This window comes from Nipponia nippon, unplaced genomic scaffold, assembly GCF_047370975.1.
Source record: "Nipponia nippon isolate SJK-2023a ecotype South Korea unplaced genomic scaffold, ASM4737097v1 scaffold_2, whole genome shotgun sequence".
NCBI lineage: Eukaryota > Metazoa > Chordata > Aves > Pelecaniformes > Threskiornithidae > Nipponia > Nipponia nippon.
In genome coordinates this window covers 83571955-83586546 of record NW_028262336.1, presented here as the reverse complement: position 1 = coordinate 83586546, position 14592 = coordinate 83571955, and positions in this window count along the sequence as shown.

Sequence of the window (14592 nt, the reverse complement as noted above, 5' to 3'; positions counted from 1 at the left end):
CTTCTAATGCCCAGTATTTCCTTAGAAACTTAAACCTTTAATTGATTGTCTTTCATGTTCGTTACTCTGAAAAAGGTAATGTACATAAGAGAATTATAGGATTTTTTTAAAAGTAGTTTGTGATTAGCTGTGAAGCTTTTTGCCTATTGATATTTCATTGAGATTCTCAGGGCAGACAAGGACACTTAGATATAGAGACAAACAGAGAAGTCAAACTCACTGTACTGTGAACAGTTGGACATTTTTTTGTGAAGAAAAGTAGGTCTCTGACTCAGTACCATTAGTTTTGCTTTTGTGATTTTTCACTGTAGGTTACCTGAAGGAAATCCCAGAATTCCTTAAGAGGGGAAAATAAGCAAAGGCAATACATTCGGTGTGCTACTGGGAACCCAGTCTGGTAGGACAAGGAGTAGCACTGTTAAATGTGAAAAATTGAATAAATACCTGCTGCTCTGGTTGAGAATACACATGCTCTGCAGCTGCTGGGGTTTGATCTCCTGCTTTTAGTGATGCCCAGATCTTCTGGGATTAAGCTACTGTTATTCAGATCTAGCTAATGATCGCCACCCTCCTTAAAGGTAATATAGGCCAGATCCCATGTAACTTTATCTCATCTCATGATTGCCCCACTATATGGAGGGACAGTTGCCAGGAGAATATTTTCTTGTTGAATACCAAATGCACTTATGTAAACTTAAAAAATAAACAAATCCCTTTCCTGATCCTTCTGAAATTATACTAAAGAATACATACATTTAGTACTTATAATATAATGTGGAGCTTTTGCATATAAATTGTTCTAATAAAGCTAGTATGCTCTTTGATGTGCCGTTCAATGTTATTTGGTTATATTTGTGTCCTTGATAAAATCAGCATTGGTTTTTTGGAATTCAACTTTATAAACCTTTCCAGCTTATACAATGCATTGTATAATTAGTTCTCTCTTCTCAAATACCTTGAGACCAAATGTTCAAAAGTAGGACAATTTGGTGTGGACAGGACTAAGTGCAGTTTATTTGCTAAACTGGTATTATAGCAGGCTTTTTATGGTGTATTTGTTTGTCCTAGGATTTTCCTTCTAACATTTTTGACTGCTTTGGTAGAAGTAATCATGAGAATGACAACACAGACAAGCCACGTCTGTCAGCGTTTGCAACACTGCACTCTCTAGCCTCATTTCAATTAGAGGCTAGATAACACTGGGCTTGACTATACTAGAATTTTATGCAAAATGAACCGATTGCCTATTAAAATGTTAGTAACTAAGTGCTAGTTTGGAAATTCCCAAAATATTTTGTAGCAGGATGCAGACACTTGTGTGTTGACCCAGGATTAAAGTGACTCAGAAGAAATGGAAGAGGTCAATGTTAACAGTTACAGGATATTTGGGAACAAGAAGGTTTCATGAAGAGACTTACCACATCTCTGCTGTGGTTTGCAGCAGCAGTTTTCAAACTTCTTCAATCCGTAGACTTTTTCTGTGCTTTAGAAGACAAAAAAAAAAAAATCATAAGGGAAGTGCAGACTTTTTTAGAAAATTATAAATTATAAGACCTCCCATTTAGTCCATAGGAATCTGCAGATCACATTAGAAAACCACTGATGTAGAGATACCCAAACTAGCTCTAAACTGCAATGTAGTGGAAAGGTAAATTAATATCTTGGGTACTGTAAGCAACGTAGCTGGAAGAGCTGCAGATGCCTGCTCTTCTCGGAAGTGCGAGGTAGCTTGCATGGGCCTCCACGCTGTGACGGCTACTCTGCTCCCAGAACTTAAGGTACCTTTCTTCACTGGAGGCTGGAGTTCAAATGAATACCTCTGAGAAATTAGTGATTGGTAGCATGTAGCTTGCGAGCCAGCCAAGAGATAGGTACAAGTAAGACTTACAGATTTTGCTGCCAACCAAAGCAAGCAGATTGAGCAATTGTTAAAAATTGTATCATCCTTCTCCTATGTGCTGAGGTTATTTTTATTTTCCTCAGTTGTGAAAGGCTTGTATTCATCCGAGTGGCACACAAGCACATCCTGAAAGCAGAGGTAAGGTGTGCAGAACACAATCATTTCCTAGAGATGAATGAATTTTGCACAAAAAGGAAAATAAAAACTGGTGTTTCCCCATCATTTGTCTGAAAATCAGAACACAATAAAAAATACTGTTTGTGTGGTTGCATCAATCGAAAATAAAATTGTGAAAGACCCTGATCCTGCTGTCAGATCTGCATAGGACTGTCTTCATTTTCCTGATTATAATGGCAATATCAACAATGATAGTTAAAATACTGGGTACTCTATCACAGTTTTCTCTGCAGATCTCAAAATAGTTTACAAGAGATGTCACTATGTTCATTTTATAGGTGAGAAAACCCAGGGGTGAAAGAAAGAAGTAACTTATCTGAAAAGCAAGAACTAGGAGTCCCAGGTCCCAGTCCAATCTCTCTGTTGCTTCACATGGAGACCCATGGCATTGTATTTCCTTGTGGGCTCCAGGGTCTTTCCGCACAACTAAAATTTCAGGATCTTTGTCTAATAGAATCAGAACACCTTAAAACAGAGTAGGAACTGTTAGATAATTATACTTATCTTACTTAGAGAGGGAAGAGGACAAAATGTTTGATTATCTAAACAAGGTTATCTCTGCAGGAGCATCCACTCCCACCACTTGATTAAAGAGTTCCTCTGAACTTCCGTCTCTGCATCTGGTGTAGCTACTCCTATCTTATTTGTGGTTTTGTAATCATATTTTCCTGTATTTTAAGCAGGCCTATTACTTTCAAAAGCCCCACAGAGACAAAGGCAGAAATTAAGCAAGAAGCTGAATCTCTGAGCTGTTCCTCCTAAGCAGGCCCCTGACGCCTTCTGGAGCCCAAGTGAAAGTCTGCGGTGCTCCAGGTCACGGAAGGAATCCAGCTGCCCAGAGCGGCTCCCAGGATGGTGTCCTAATTAACGAAAGCTAAAGGAAGCACTGGAAATGGCATTACAAACATATGCAATAAATCCACTGCATCTGACAGAACGAGCTTGCAAAATAAGCCCACTGGAAAACTTCCTTCATTCTTGAGGTTAAATGTTTAAGCGGTTTAACGTATTTTAAGTTTTCTTATTGTTGCTTTCTTGCAACACAATTCAAATTGAAATAAATTATATCAATTTCTGATGTCTTAAGTTGTGTCAAAGCAATTACGTTTTCCAAACTACGTGCTGTTCAATTTTTATTTTCTTTCTTAGCTCTGTACGTTTGTTTTCTCCACAGGGACACAAATTACGGTTCTATAAAATCTGTCGTAGCTAGGGAAATTTCTGTTAATGCCTTATTCAAAATCCCACTGCAGACAACAGAAATAAAGTTAACAACCTTTATTTAGTTGAACAGATTTTGCATCAGGTAAAGTTTGACTTTTGAGAAGACACAGTCTTCACAGAGTTAGAGAATCTGTGTATTTAGACAGCCAATGTGCAAAATTGTATGTACGGATGGTACGTGCTGGGCCGCAGCCCGGGCTAGCTTTAGTGCTTTCATGTTTTGTCAAAGCTAGGGCTTAAGCAGCAGAGGCAAAATCTTCATTCGGCCCAACTTCAAACCCAAGGTTTTTTTCTGTAATAAAAAGGTATAAGAGAGCTAAAGCGTTTTCTCTGCGGTGAGGGGGCGGCAGGAGGGAAGAAAGCCTCCTTTTCCAGAGACCTTCTCGGTTTTAGCATTGCAGAAGCCGATTCTGAAGGTAAGTTAATGAAATACAAACGGGAATTTCCTCAGCTCTCCTTCCTGCTTCTATCTTTGCCTGTCTCACCTTTTGAGAACCTGATTTGTATTTGTATACATGTGTGTGATCCCGATTTCATTGTTTGCCTTTTCACACAGGCACTTTCACCTACATCCCCCCCCCCCCCCCCCGCCCCCTTCCCTCCCTTCCTCTCATTTGGCAGCCAGTTGGGCTTCTTCCTGCCTTGAATACCACATTCCCTGGTTATTCAAGCTCAGTCATTAGCACCCTGTCCCCCTACTGAAATTATGAATGAAAAGCCTTGTTGTTCTTTACAAATAACTCGGGCTTCCTCAGTCAGTCAAATTCAAATGGAAGTGACTGCCAGACAAAGCGCCTGTATGATGGACAGTCCTCTCAGCAAGTGATCAAGGCATACAGGAAGTTTTTAAAGGCACAATATAGGTAGAGCAGCCTGGGCGTTCCCCCCGGGGTGCGGGCTGGTGAGCGGGGATGGGGAGAGGTGGGGGGGCAGCCCCCTGCCCGCCCCGCCGGGGCGCGGAGGGCGGCGGCCGCTGCCGGCGCGGAGCCCCCGCCGCCTCCTCGGAGCTCGCCATGGAGACACCTACACCTTCGCCCGGCCGAGACGGGGCCGGTGCCGGGGCCGGGGCTGGGGCCGGGGCCGGCACCGCCACGTCCCGGCGCTGAATGCCGCGGGGGTCGCGGGCCCCGAGCGGCACAACCCCCCGCCGGCGGGGCGCATTGTCCGCGGCCCCTTTTCACAACGGGGGAAAAGGTAATTGACAGCCCCATTGTCCGCCCCGGCCCCCCGCGGCTTTAAAACACTCCGGGGCCCCAGTCACACGTTGTCAATAAGAGCTGTCGGAGGTGACGAGTGAAGAAGGGCTGTTCAGGAAACAGTTTGAGCCCTTCAAGTGGACAGGCCTCAGTGACTTCTCCGGCACTCTGGCTGCCAGAGGCAGCCCCTTCAAAAATAACCTTAAAGCAATAAATCAAACATGTTTCCTGGACTATACAAGGAACAGCTGGTTATTTTTCCTTGCTTCACCCCCCCATCCTTTTTTTTTTTTTTTTTAAGCCTAAAAATTATTTAAGCACAGGAAATCAAGCATGTCAAAGTTTGGCAAAGCAGTTTGGGTGATTTAGCAGTTACAACACTTCTTTCTCTATTAGCCAATCTTTGGGCTTTGACTTTTTATCTCCTCATTTCCACAGGTTTCTGCATCTGCCCTGATGCCTAGGATAACTCGTCCCTTGTCTTCCACACAGCGAGGGAAGCAATCTGTGTAGTTTGCAAGGAGAAGCCGTTCGCCCCAATTCTCCTCTCTCGCAGGAGCTCCATATCCTGGAGTTCAAAAAGATGTCTCGGGCTTAGTCGATCTGTTTATTTAGGAACAAAACCCGTGCACCTGAGAATTACTGAAATGTCTTGCCATAGGCGAGTCTGGACATCTATGCCATACTTAGTGTTTTATATATGCAGCACTCGTCGCCCTTATCTATCTGATGCAGGCAGTCTTGATGTATCATCACACGTGACACATCATATATGATGTGTGTGCATAATGATATGTAGGATGCATTAAATTTGAAATACAATTACAGGTTTTTCTCCAAAGGCCCCTGCAACCTTAGGCTTTGTTGCTGCAGCTGGATCCACACCGGCCAACGTTTGTGTTTGCACCAAGCTCCTTTAGGAGCCCACCTGCCTGGATCTGATTTCAGCCTTGGAGCTGTCATTTCCTGCCATCACATGAGGTAGTGTATGCTAACTAACTAAAATCCACATCTGTTAGACTTAGCGTTGCCATTTAGCAATGCCCAGTTCTGCAGTGCTTGGCACTGATGATGCAGTTAGGAAATAAAAGGCAGGGGTCAAATATTCTTTGCAATATTCTGCAATGTCCGTGCACTGTGACTGAAACATTGTATTCCAGCCAGAAATGTAACTCCTCAAAAAACTGACAGTAAAACCAGAGACTGAATAAAGGAGAAAACCAAACTTTTCTAGAGGTTTGGGCCCTGTGAAAATCGAGTTAAAAATGAAAGTGCTAGCTAATTTCCAGCAGCATTAAATTCTCCTTACTCACATAACACATGATATGTGTTCTTATTTCTTTATCATGCCACCTATTAACAGGATATAAAGAACATCACTGTTCGCTTAAGGGTGGCCAGGGGGTATTTAAGCAAAATAAATTGTCATGAGAAAGGAGGTGTGTGGCAGCAGGTTTAAGTCTGTGATCTATAGATGCAGCGCCGTTTACTCTATTGCATTAACTCATCCAGTCTGGCAGCCCTGCACTCCTGGGTCAGGCCATGGAAAGGAAGATTTGCATTTTTTTTTTTCCAGTATTGTTATTGTCTATCTTTCATTTGCAATATGATATGTTTATATGTCTGTTAATATAATTTCATCTCCTTGTGCATCTAGCTCCAGTTCACCTATCCACAGCACATTTCTGCTGTATTTTAAAGACTAAGGTAGCACAGACTTGCTAAGTGCGTGAAACTAGTTTACAGGCAATTTTAGCCAAAACTTACAGCATGCTGTAAGACATGGCCTTCCTGAATACCTGTTGAAATCTTATGGGAGTAAAAGCTGTTCAAAACCTCAGACCAGATGCTTTGGTAGGATCCAGTCTTTAGATTGCAAATTACTTCAGGCAAGGATCTCCTTCCTGTTTGGCAACTCCCTAGAACACTTTTGCAGCAGGATAAATAAACAGCTTATTATATTGAGGAGGAGATACTCAGCTGGGGTGATTTACTATTGCTAACTTCCATCCTCCGAGAATCCAGCTCCACATGGAAGCCAGGGGTTATCCATATCCTGCAAACGTTTCACACATTGGGAACCCATGATGGGAAGATTTTGCTGTATGGACCTGTTTCACTTACTCTTTGCTCTGATTGAGAATTACACATTCTCATTTGTCACATTGTACCAACTAATGCTAATCTAAGGTCTGCTCACACAGTGTGTATGGCAATATTTTGCTGTTAAATTGAATAGCGTTTTAGAACCTACCAGATTGGGTGCTCTGGGGTGTGTCTTTTGTGTTGGGGAGCGGTATAAAAATGCATGGTTAGCAAGTTTGCTATGGCCTTTGCCCAGTGATGCAAAATGACTGCTAGACACCATTAGATCATTGGGAAAAAAAACAAAACCCCACATAAAACCAATAATAATGACAAAAAACTCTGCTGTTCACTGACCTACATGTAGGAAAGCACTTGAAAAGCCATTACGGAATATGTATGCTTATTCCCCAGCAGAGTTGAATCCTTCACTTCTCAGGTTTTTGAAGAGTCAAAAGAAAAAAACAATATTTTGGAACAACATTGGCAGAGAAAGCCAGTGTCAGTACTTTCCTGACAGGCTTTTCCTTCTTAGCTAAGCTCATTTTTAATGGGGGACAAGAAGCAAGTATGACAAATATTTGTCTTCCGATATACAAACAGGTCTCTGAGCTAAGGCTGTGAATCCTGCCATCTGAAAAGAGTGTCAGCAAGATGGCAGGAGGGCTGACATCATGTGCTGAAAGAGGATTGACAGCAGGGCTGACAGAGAAGCTTAACTGGACAGTCAAGTGTGAAGAAACGGCAGCTGGATGGGTGTCTGTAGATGAGAAGATGGGAGAAAAAAGGGCCAAGAACTTGTAACTGTCTGAACAGGAGGATCCATTTTATTTATTTATTTGTATTTTTATTTCTTGCCTTAAAGCCCTGGAGAACCATGCCCTGTCCCTGAATTGCAGTGAGGAAAGCATTCTTGCTTTTACTTTGCCTTTGCCTCAGTCTTGCAGTCACACTCCCTTAACATTTGTTGTGAAATCTAGACTCTATTAAAATCAATGGGAATTTTGCCATCAAGTTTAGTGTGGCCAGGATTTTACTCAATACATAACTCCAGCAGTGTCAGCAATGTTGTACTTGCATAGACCAAGGCTAAATCTGGCCACAGGAAGGGAACATTTCCCACATTTCCCCCACCCCTTCTTCCCAAAAGAAAGATGTAAGAGGCTGTTGAAGGACAGTTAGTGGTCATTAGATCTGTGTAAGCAGTGAGAACTTGGAGGAAAAACACCCATTCTGCAAGGTATAGGCCAAACATCCTGCAAACTCAATTTATCCAGCCTGTAGCCTACACTCAGCAGTCCTCTTCTGCAGGGGCAGCTTGGAAATAAACTGCATAGCATACTCATGGTTTCTGGGAAACATTGTGCTACTTTGCATGTCAGTCCAATGGACCTCCATGTACGCTCTTCCTCGGGCTATGTGAGTCGTAAGGGTTGGGATACAAAGCTCTCCCTGACTCTTAGAAGGAGCTACATGGCCCAGACAGCTGGAAAAAAATTGGGGACTACTGATTTAGATCATGGAAGAATTTTCTTTAAAGATTCTTGTCAGTGCTTCCACCATTTAACCAGGAAGAAGTTGGGCTGCCAAATGAATGGAGGGTGAAACCTGTTTCTGAACATATCTCTGGGTTCAGTAGCACATAAATGTAACAGATGAAGTTCTGAATCTTTTGAAGTCTGTAGGAAAACTACCCTTGACTCTGATGAGGTCTGAATTTCATCTTTTTCCCATCACCTCCTTCTTCCCTCTTCACTTCATTCACATCATAAAATAAAAACTGAGGCCCATGTGTATTTTTGTATAGCTGTTTAGATTCCTTGGAGCCGTGTACTAGCATACAAGCTCCATTTGTATGTACAAAAGGCAGCTATACATATGCAATTGCAGTAACTGTGCATGAGAAGATCCTCTACAACCTTAGGCCTCAGCTTATGAAAATCTAATCCCGGAAGCTTTATGGTTCCAGACTCTTTTAGGGAGATTCAGGGAGCTGAGGGATGCCTCTGCCTGCTAGGTTTTGCAATGAGCTTTTTACTTGGGAATAAAACCTGTAAGATGCTGAGTGCTGCTGTTTCCTTTAACAAGAGTCCCTCTGAAGGCATGGTGAAGTAGGATCCAATTGTGTGAAAATCCGATAATGAGAATCATGAGGAAAAGAAAAGGCCTTAATTGACTCTGTAAGTTTTCTGGAGTCCTTTGTATGGATTTTCTAGTGTGTGGAAGAGCTTAACAGATTTTTCCTCTGGCTGGAGTCGGGGGGGGGCAAACAATGACTGCAGTTTTCAGCTGTGCAAGTAGCACAAATGTCATATCTTTCATCCTCAAAAGTTTTGCAGTTACTGGGCTTCAGACACATGGAAGTTTTACCTGAGTAACGACAGGAAGATAAGGCTCATTAGCTAATTAATTCTCACAACACCCAGGTCACACCCCTTTTGTAGTCAGTTGGGCACAAGTGTGTTGGGTACGCGAATGTGTACAAACATGCCCTTTGGAAAACAGCATCTCCTTTTTATGCAGTGGTTGCTGTGCATAAGCATGTGTTGTGTTGTGCCACTAAGTGAGGATGATTTGAAGGTACGTTTTTGGGATGCAGTCTAGCCACCATGCCTTGGGATATCTTACGTCTCATCTTGGTGAAATTCCCTACCTGTGTCTGCCTGGGAATTCCAGGTGCTAAAAGTTATTTACAGTACAGCAATCTGACACCTATGTTATCTTACGGCTGTACTCATGGTGCATAGAAAGGTGCTTTTAGCACTGAAGGTGTGATCATAAAGTTTTGAAAACCTTTCATTGGGGGAAAAATTGGAACAGAAAAGGACAAACCTCCGCTTTCAGGTTTGAAGCCCACAAAAACCAATGCTCCATGCTCCCTCTGCTGGCTCACAGGCAGCAGCTAACCGCCAGGACTTCCTCTCGGAGATGGACCAGCACACCAAGGCATTTACATTATTTCAGCATTAAATGAAAAACTCACACATTTAATGACACTGCTAAATAGTAAGCCACTTAAGATTTTTTTTGCCTCATTCCATTTTACAGAAACAAGGGCTTGAGAAAGAAGCAGAAAGCGTAGCTAGGCTGCATGATTCTGCATTTATACTTGTGTCTAGCCTGAATGCACTGCTTCTCATAACATAATCTATGGCCAAAAGGGGAAAAAGACATATTTAGGGTGTCATTCATAGCGAAGAGAACAAAATAGCATGTTATTATTTTTATTTCCTTTTTTTTTTTTCAAGAACCGCATCTAGGCTGAGTGTTGCTTTTCTCTGACTTCTGCTCTTTGTTCTAGGTGAAAACACCTAGAGGCTCTTAGGTTATTAATATAGCTAACCTATTCATTTATATGATTTAATGAGTATTAAGTAAGGCTTTTTTCTTTTCTTCTCCTTTAGCAAATGGTAATACATGATAATATTATCCTTTAGTAAATGGCCATTTGCACTGGTTTAATGATCTGCAATTTATCCTATGTAATTTATTTCTTTTAACTATCCTGACTTTTAAAGTCTCTAATTTCTGAATATATATATATCTTCTTTTAACTGCCAAACTGAAGAGAAGAATTATTTTCCAATTAATTTTGTTATGCAATACTTTTTGATGATGCTGAAGAAAAAAACCAATGGCAACATGCTATTATTTTATTTAGTACTTCTCTTACCTGGATACACTTTTGTTTGCAGTGGTAGAGGAGGTGAAAGTGAACAAGAACATCTTGTAGAGTGAGGTTTTTTTCTTCCTTCCACTATATTTTTTCAAGCTTTAGCTAGGAAACAGTGCAAAACCTTTGGTTGAATGACTGAACTGTCACCAATCAGATATCTCTTCAGGAAGAAGTGCAAAGCTCCCTTTAAGGAATGGAGCAGAAGTGGCTGCGATGGTCATGTGCTGGGTGCAGACATTAGCTCCATACTGACTCTTCCACACTGTCCTCGCTGGAGGGAAGTGATGAAGAGAGGGAAGATAGCCACTGCCATGTGGTACCCTTTATGCTTGCTACCCATCAACTACAGTTCATTGTTCCTGTCTTCTGCCCCTTCTTTTTCCACTTCCTCTCTTTGCTTCCTGCAAAGAAGGACATACCTGGAAAGAGACCCAGATTGTCAGAGGTCAGATCTTTAACAGCTTTTCTTCCAGAAGAAAAATTACGGTCAGGACTACTTTGGTATAATATAGAGGCTTCAGCGTAGTGCACATGGGGAAAGCACATCTTATGCAGACTGGGCTAGCTGAAGTCAACCTCAAGGTTGGCCAGGGTTGAAATATCAACGTACGCATACCATACAGAACACATAACACATAACTCTTGAACATATCACGTGGTGCTCCCACCTTCAGACAACATCCGTCACTACAATCCCAGAATACTGTGATTAATTTTGAAGAGTTGACTTCTGCCTAGGCCATGCATTCTCTTCTTTCCAAAATCAATGACAGTGGTTTATGCCATGACCAAACAAACTTCTTAAAACAGAATCTTTATTTAGTACAGAGACACTTCAAAGAAAACAGATTTGAAACCAATTAAAGAAATGTATGCATATCTAGCTTTTCCCTGAGGCTTATCTCTCCTTAGATCTGGGAGGGCCTAACAAACTTCAGCACTCTCCATGCACTTTTCTCAGTCTGCCTCTCTCTTTTTCTCTTAGTGTGTTTCCTTAGACAGCTTCTGACAAGTAACTACAGCAGGATGGGAAATGTTTTTCCTGTTCCACAGTGGGACAAGACTTTTAAACTTGTACACACAATACATGCAAAAATACCCCTCCTCCCCAAAGATTATTGCTGAATAAATAGAACCAAATGATCAGGTATCAAATACAAATGTGATTTCACACTTAAAAGAACATGTAGTCATTACACCAAGTAAAATATTTTCAATAGGCACCCATATGCTGCTGGGATTCTTTAAAATGCTGGTCCAGTAGCTGGTGTTGAGTGAGCCCTAGCATTGCCCAGACAGCTTCCCCATTGCCATCTGTGTCGGAGATGAGTTAGGACCTAGAAAGACTGAAGGGAAGAGGTGCGTGTCAGTTAAGAAGAGGAAGCTGAGGGAAGAGGACGTGGGTGGAAGACCTGTTTTGAAGTTAAGCAGTTAGACAAAGAATAGTAAAATGAAGAAAAGTTCAGTCTCAACTCAGCTTGGGGCTGGTAGATTGTATAACCTAAAGCAAAACCTCATAGTATGAGCTTCTATTTAATCTGCAGGAAGCAGGCTGATGTGGAATCCTGAAGTGGGGTGGAATAAAAGTTCTCTGAATCTAACCCAGATAAAGGACCAAAATGCACGATTTCCTTTATTAAACACAGTTTTAAAGGAGTCTGATTAGAGGGCCATACTCTGAATGCAAAAAGCAAAAGGAAAAACTATGTGAGAGTGCTCTGTTGATAAACCCTGTTATGCAGTCTCAGAGCAGACTATAGTTTGACTTCTGGTATAATGAGTTGGGATGTGATAGATAACGTTCACGATAACGGTTTGAGTTAAGTGAGGTGAGTGGGTATTTGTACTTTATTTTCCCATGTACTGTTCAAACTGGGAGGCTGTTGGCCTCTTTAGGGATGATGCAGATGATGTTTGTTTCTCTTATTTAAATGGAAGTAGTTTTTGTTTAGACCTGAGAGAATTCCTTAACAATAATTTGATCAGAAATGTTACAATCCCACAAAAGATTTTTTGGTAGGAAAAAGCTCCTCTCCGCATTCCTGTCTAGTTTTAACAATATGACTTTCGTTACCAACCAACAAGTGCTTTCCAATTCATATTCTTTTTTCCCCTAGGCTCCTTGGCTTTAAATAAACCTTACAGCAGCTCGTTGGAGACAGAATCATTAAAACACATTCTTGCTCCCTGTTTTCCAGTGCACACAGAGGTGCTTTCTCTGTTATGTTTTTTTAATTGGTCTTAATACAACCTTTCCTAAAGCCATTCAGGAAATTCTCATAATTGATGATAGTGGTACAGTAACTTCGTTTCATTGACTGAATCACAAACATATTTCCCAAATTTATTATTCCCCATATTTTTATTTAGCAGCCTGAGCAGTTGTACAATTACCACAGGTACCATTGTGTTGGATCAAATGTCAGTCTGGCTCAAAGGTTTGTGCCAGCTTTTGGAAGGAAACATGATCATGCACAGGTTGCAAAGTCAGATAGTATTACATCTCATAGAAGTAAATAAAAAAAAAGGTCATTCTTTTTATACATGCACACTCAGAAGGCAAATCTTGCTCTACTGGTAGCTGAAATTTGGAGTGATGCTACAGTTTGCAGTAGCTGCTCAAGCATAACCGCAAATAAAATGCTTTGCATTCATCTAGCCCAGAGGGTCATGAAAAATGGATTTTACGGACAATACATTATTTTGTTATGATACTTAATTTACCATTATTCTTGTATGCTCATTAGTACCACCCACTTCGTGGTTAATTTAGAACAAAGCCATCCAACTGGTAGCCTACGGGATATTGTGGCCCACAGGACAGTTCTAGTCCTCAGGACAACTGCAACATCAGATAAGAATTATTTGCCCTGAGAAAATATCTGTAATATAACCCAGCCCACAGTAGTCAAGAAGTTGTGCAGCCCTAAGTTAGATCAGCATTGGGAGTCTGAACAGCTCACATAATATGCATTGCATGTGCACAGTGGGGAAAATAACTGGGTTATCATGGGGAGAATGGATGAAGGATGAATCAAATCCTACTGAAAATTGCACCCTACCTACAGCTCTGAGAGCCCTTATACAAACATTTACCCAAGTGCTGGATTCACACAGTGTTATGCCCAAAAATGAAACTTAAATGCTTGCACTGATAAGAAAGAAATAAGAGCTGTGCTAAGGCAGATGGACTGTGGCAGCTGACCAAGTCTATTCTCATTTTCAAGAATAAGGAGCAAACACTAGTGTAAGTGTTGATGAAGGAATCAGAGAAAGGCTAAAGGGCAAAATTAACATTTAAAATTCTGCATACTGCAAAGAATTTCTCTTCCTTCTTGTTCTTTTGGTTTGGTTTGGTTTTTTTTTGTTTCTTCATTTTCTTCACTTTCAATAGCATAAATCATCTCCCAGACACTTAACCTTGTCTGTAGCTACACAGGAAGGGTGGAATTTATTTTCAGAAACTTATGGTTATGGTTAATGGAGTATGGTTAATGGAGAGAAACAGGCACTTTTAGAGTACAATTCACCAGCCTTATTTCAGATGTCTGCTACAGGTTAAGAGGAGAGACATCATGCAAGGGCCTGTTGCTCTCCAGTAGCTATAAAGGAAACCAGGATGACTAATTTGGAGCTAGATGTCCTTAAGCACTATGTTAGTTTCACCATGGATATCTTTATTAAGTTAGGCAAAAACCATTGTAATTCAATTCCTATCTCTAGGTTCCTTCCTAGTCTTGGATTGGGAGAGCACTGGTGATAAACTGGTCTTTCATATAAATACATTAGACTGCTGTGAGAGCAATATCCTGTATGTATAAGACAGAAAAGACAGGAGGTATTTGTCTAAGTTCTATACCAGAGATACATACTGGAGCAATTAATATAATCTAGGATTATATTAGAGGGAATAATAATACAACTGTGGTCATAAACCTCTTCTTTACACCTGCAAATAGAGAAAATGATTATTCCCTTGGATACTTTTGCTAGATTTAACCTCTCTTCTGTAGAGTGTTTTTTCCTCTCTGTATGAGAAACAATATTGACTTGTGTTGCAGCGTGCTGGCTGCTGGATCAGCTGTCACTAGATAACAATGTATAATTGCATACTGTCTACATGAGAACATCCTGTTGCTTTGTCTCCAAGAATAACTTCGCTGCAGAGTACATTGTTCTGCAGGGTCACTGCCAGTGAAGTCATATACTGCGGACCTCTAAGAACTGGAACAGTTACACTACTCCAAAAGTCCACGTTTAAAAAAAAAAAATAAAAAAAAACCCCTCAAACCCCCAAAACAACAACAACAACAAAAAAAACCCAAAAAAACAAC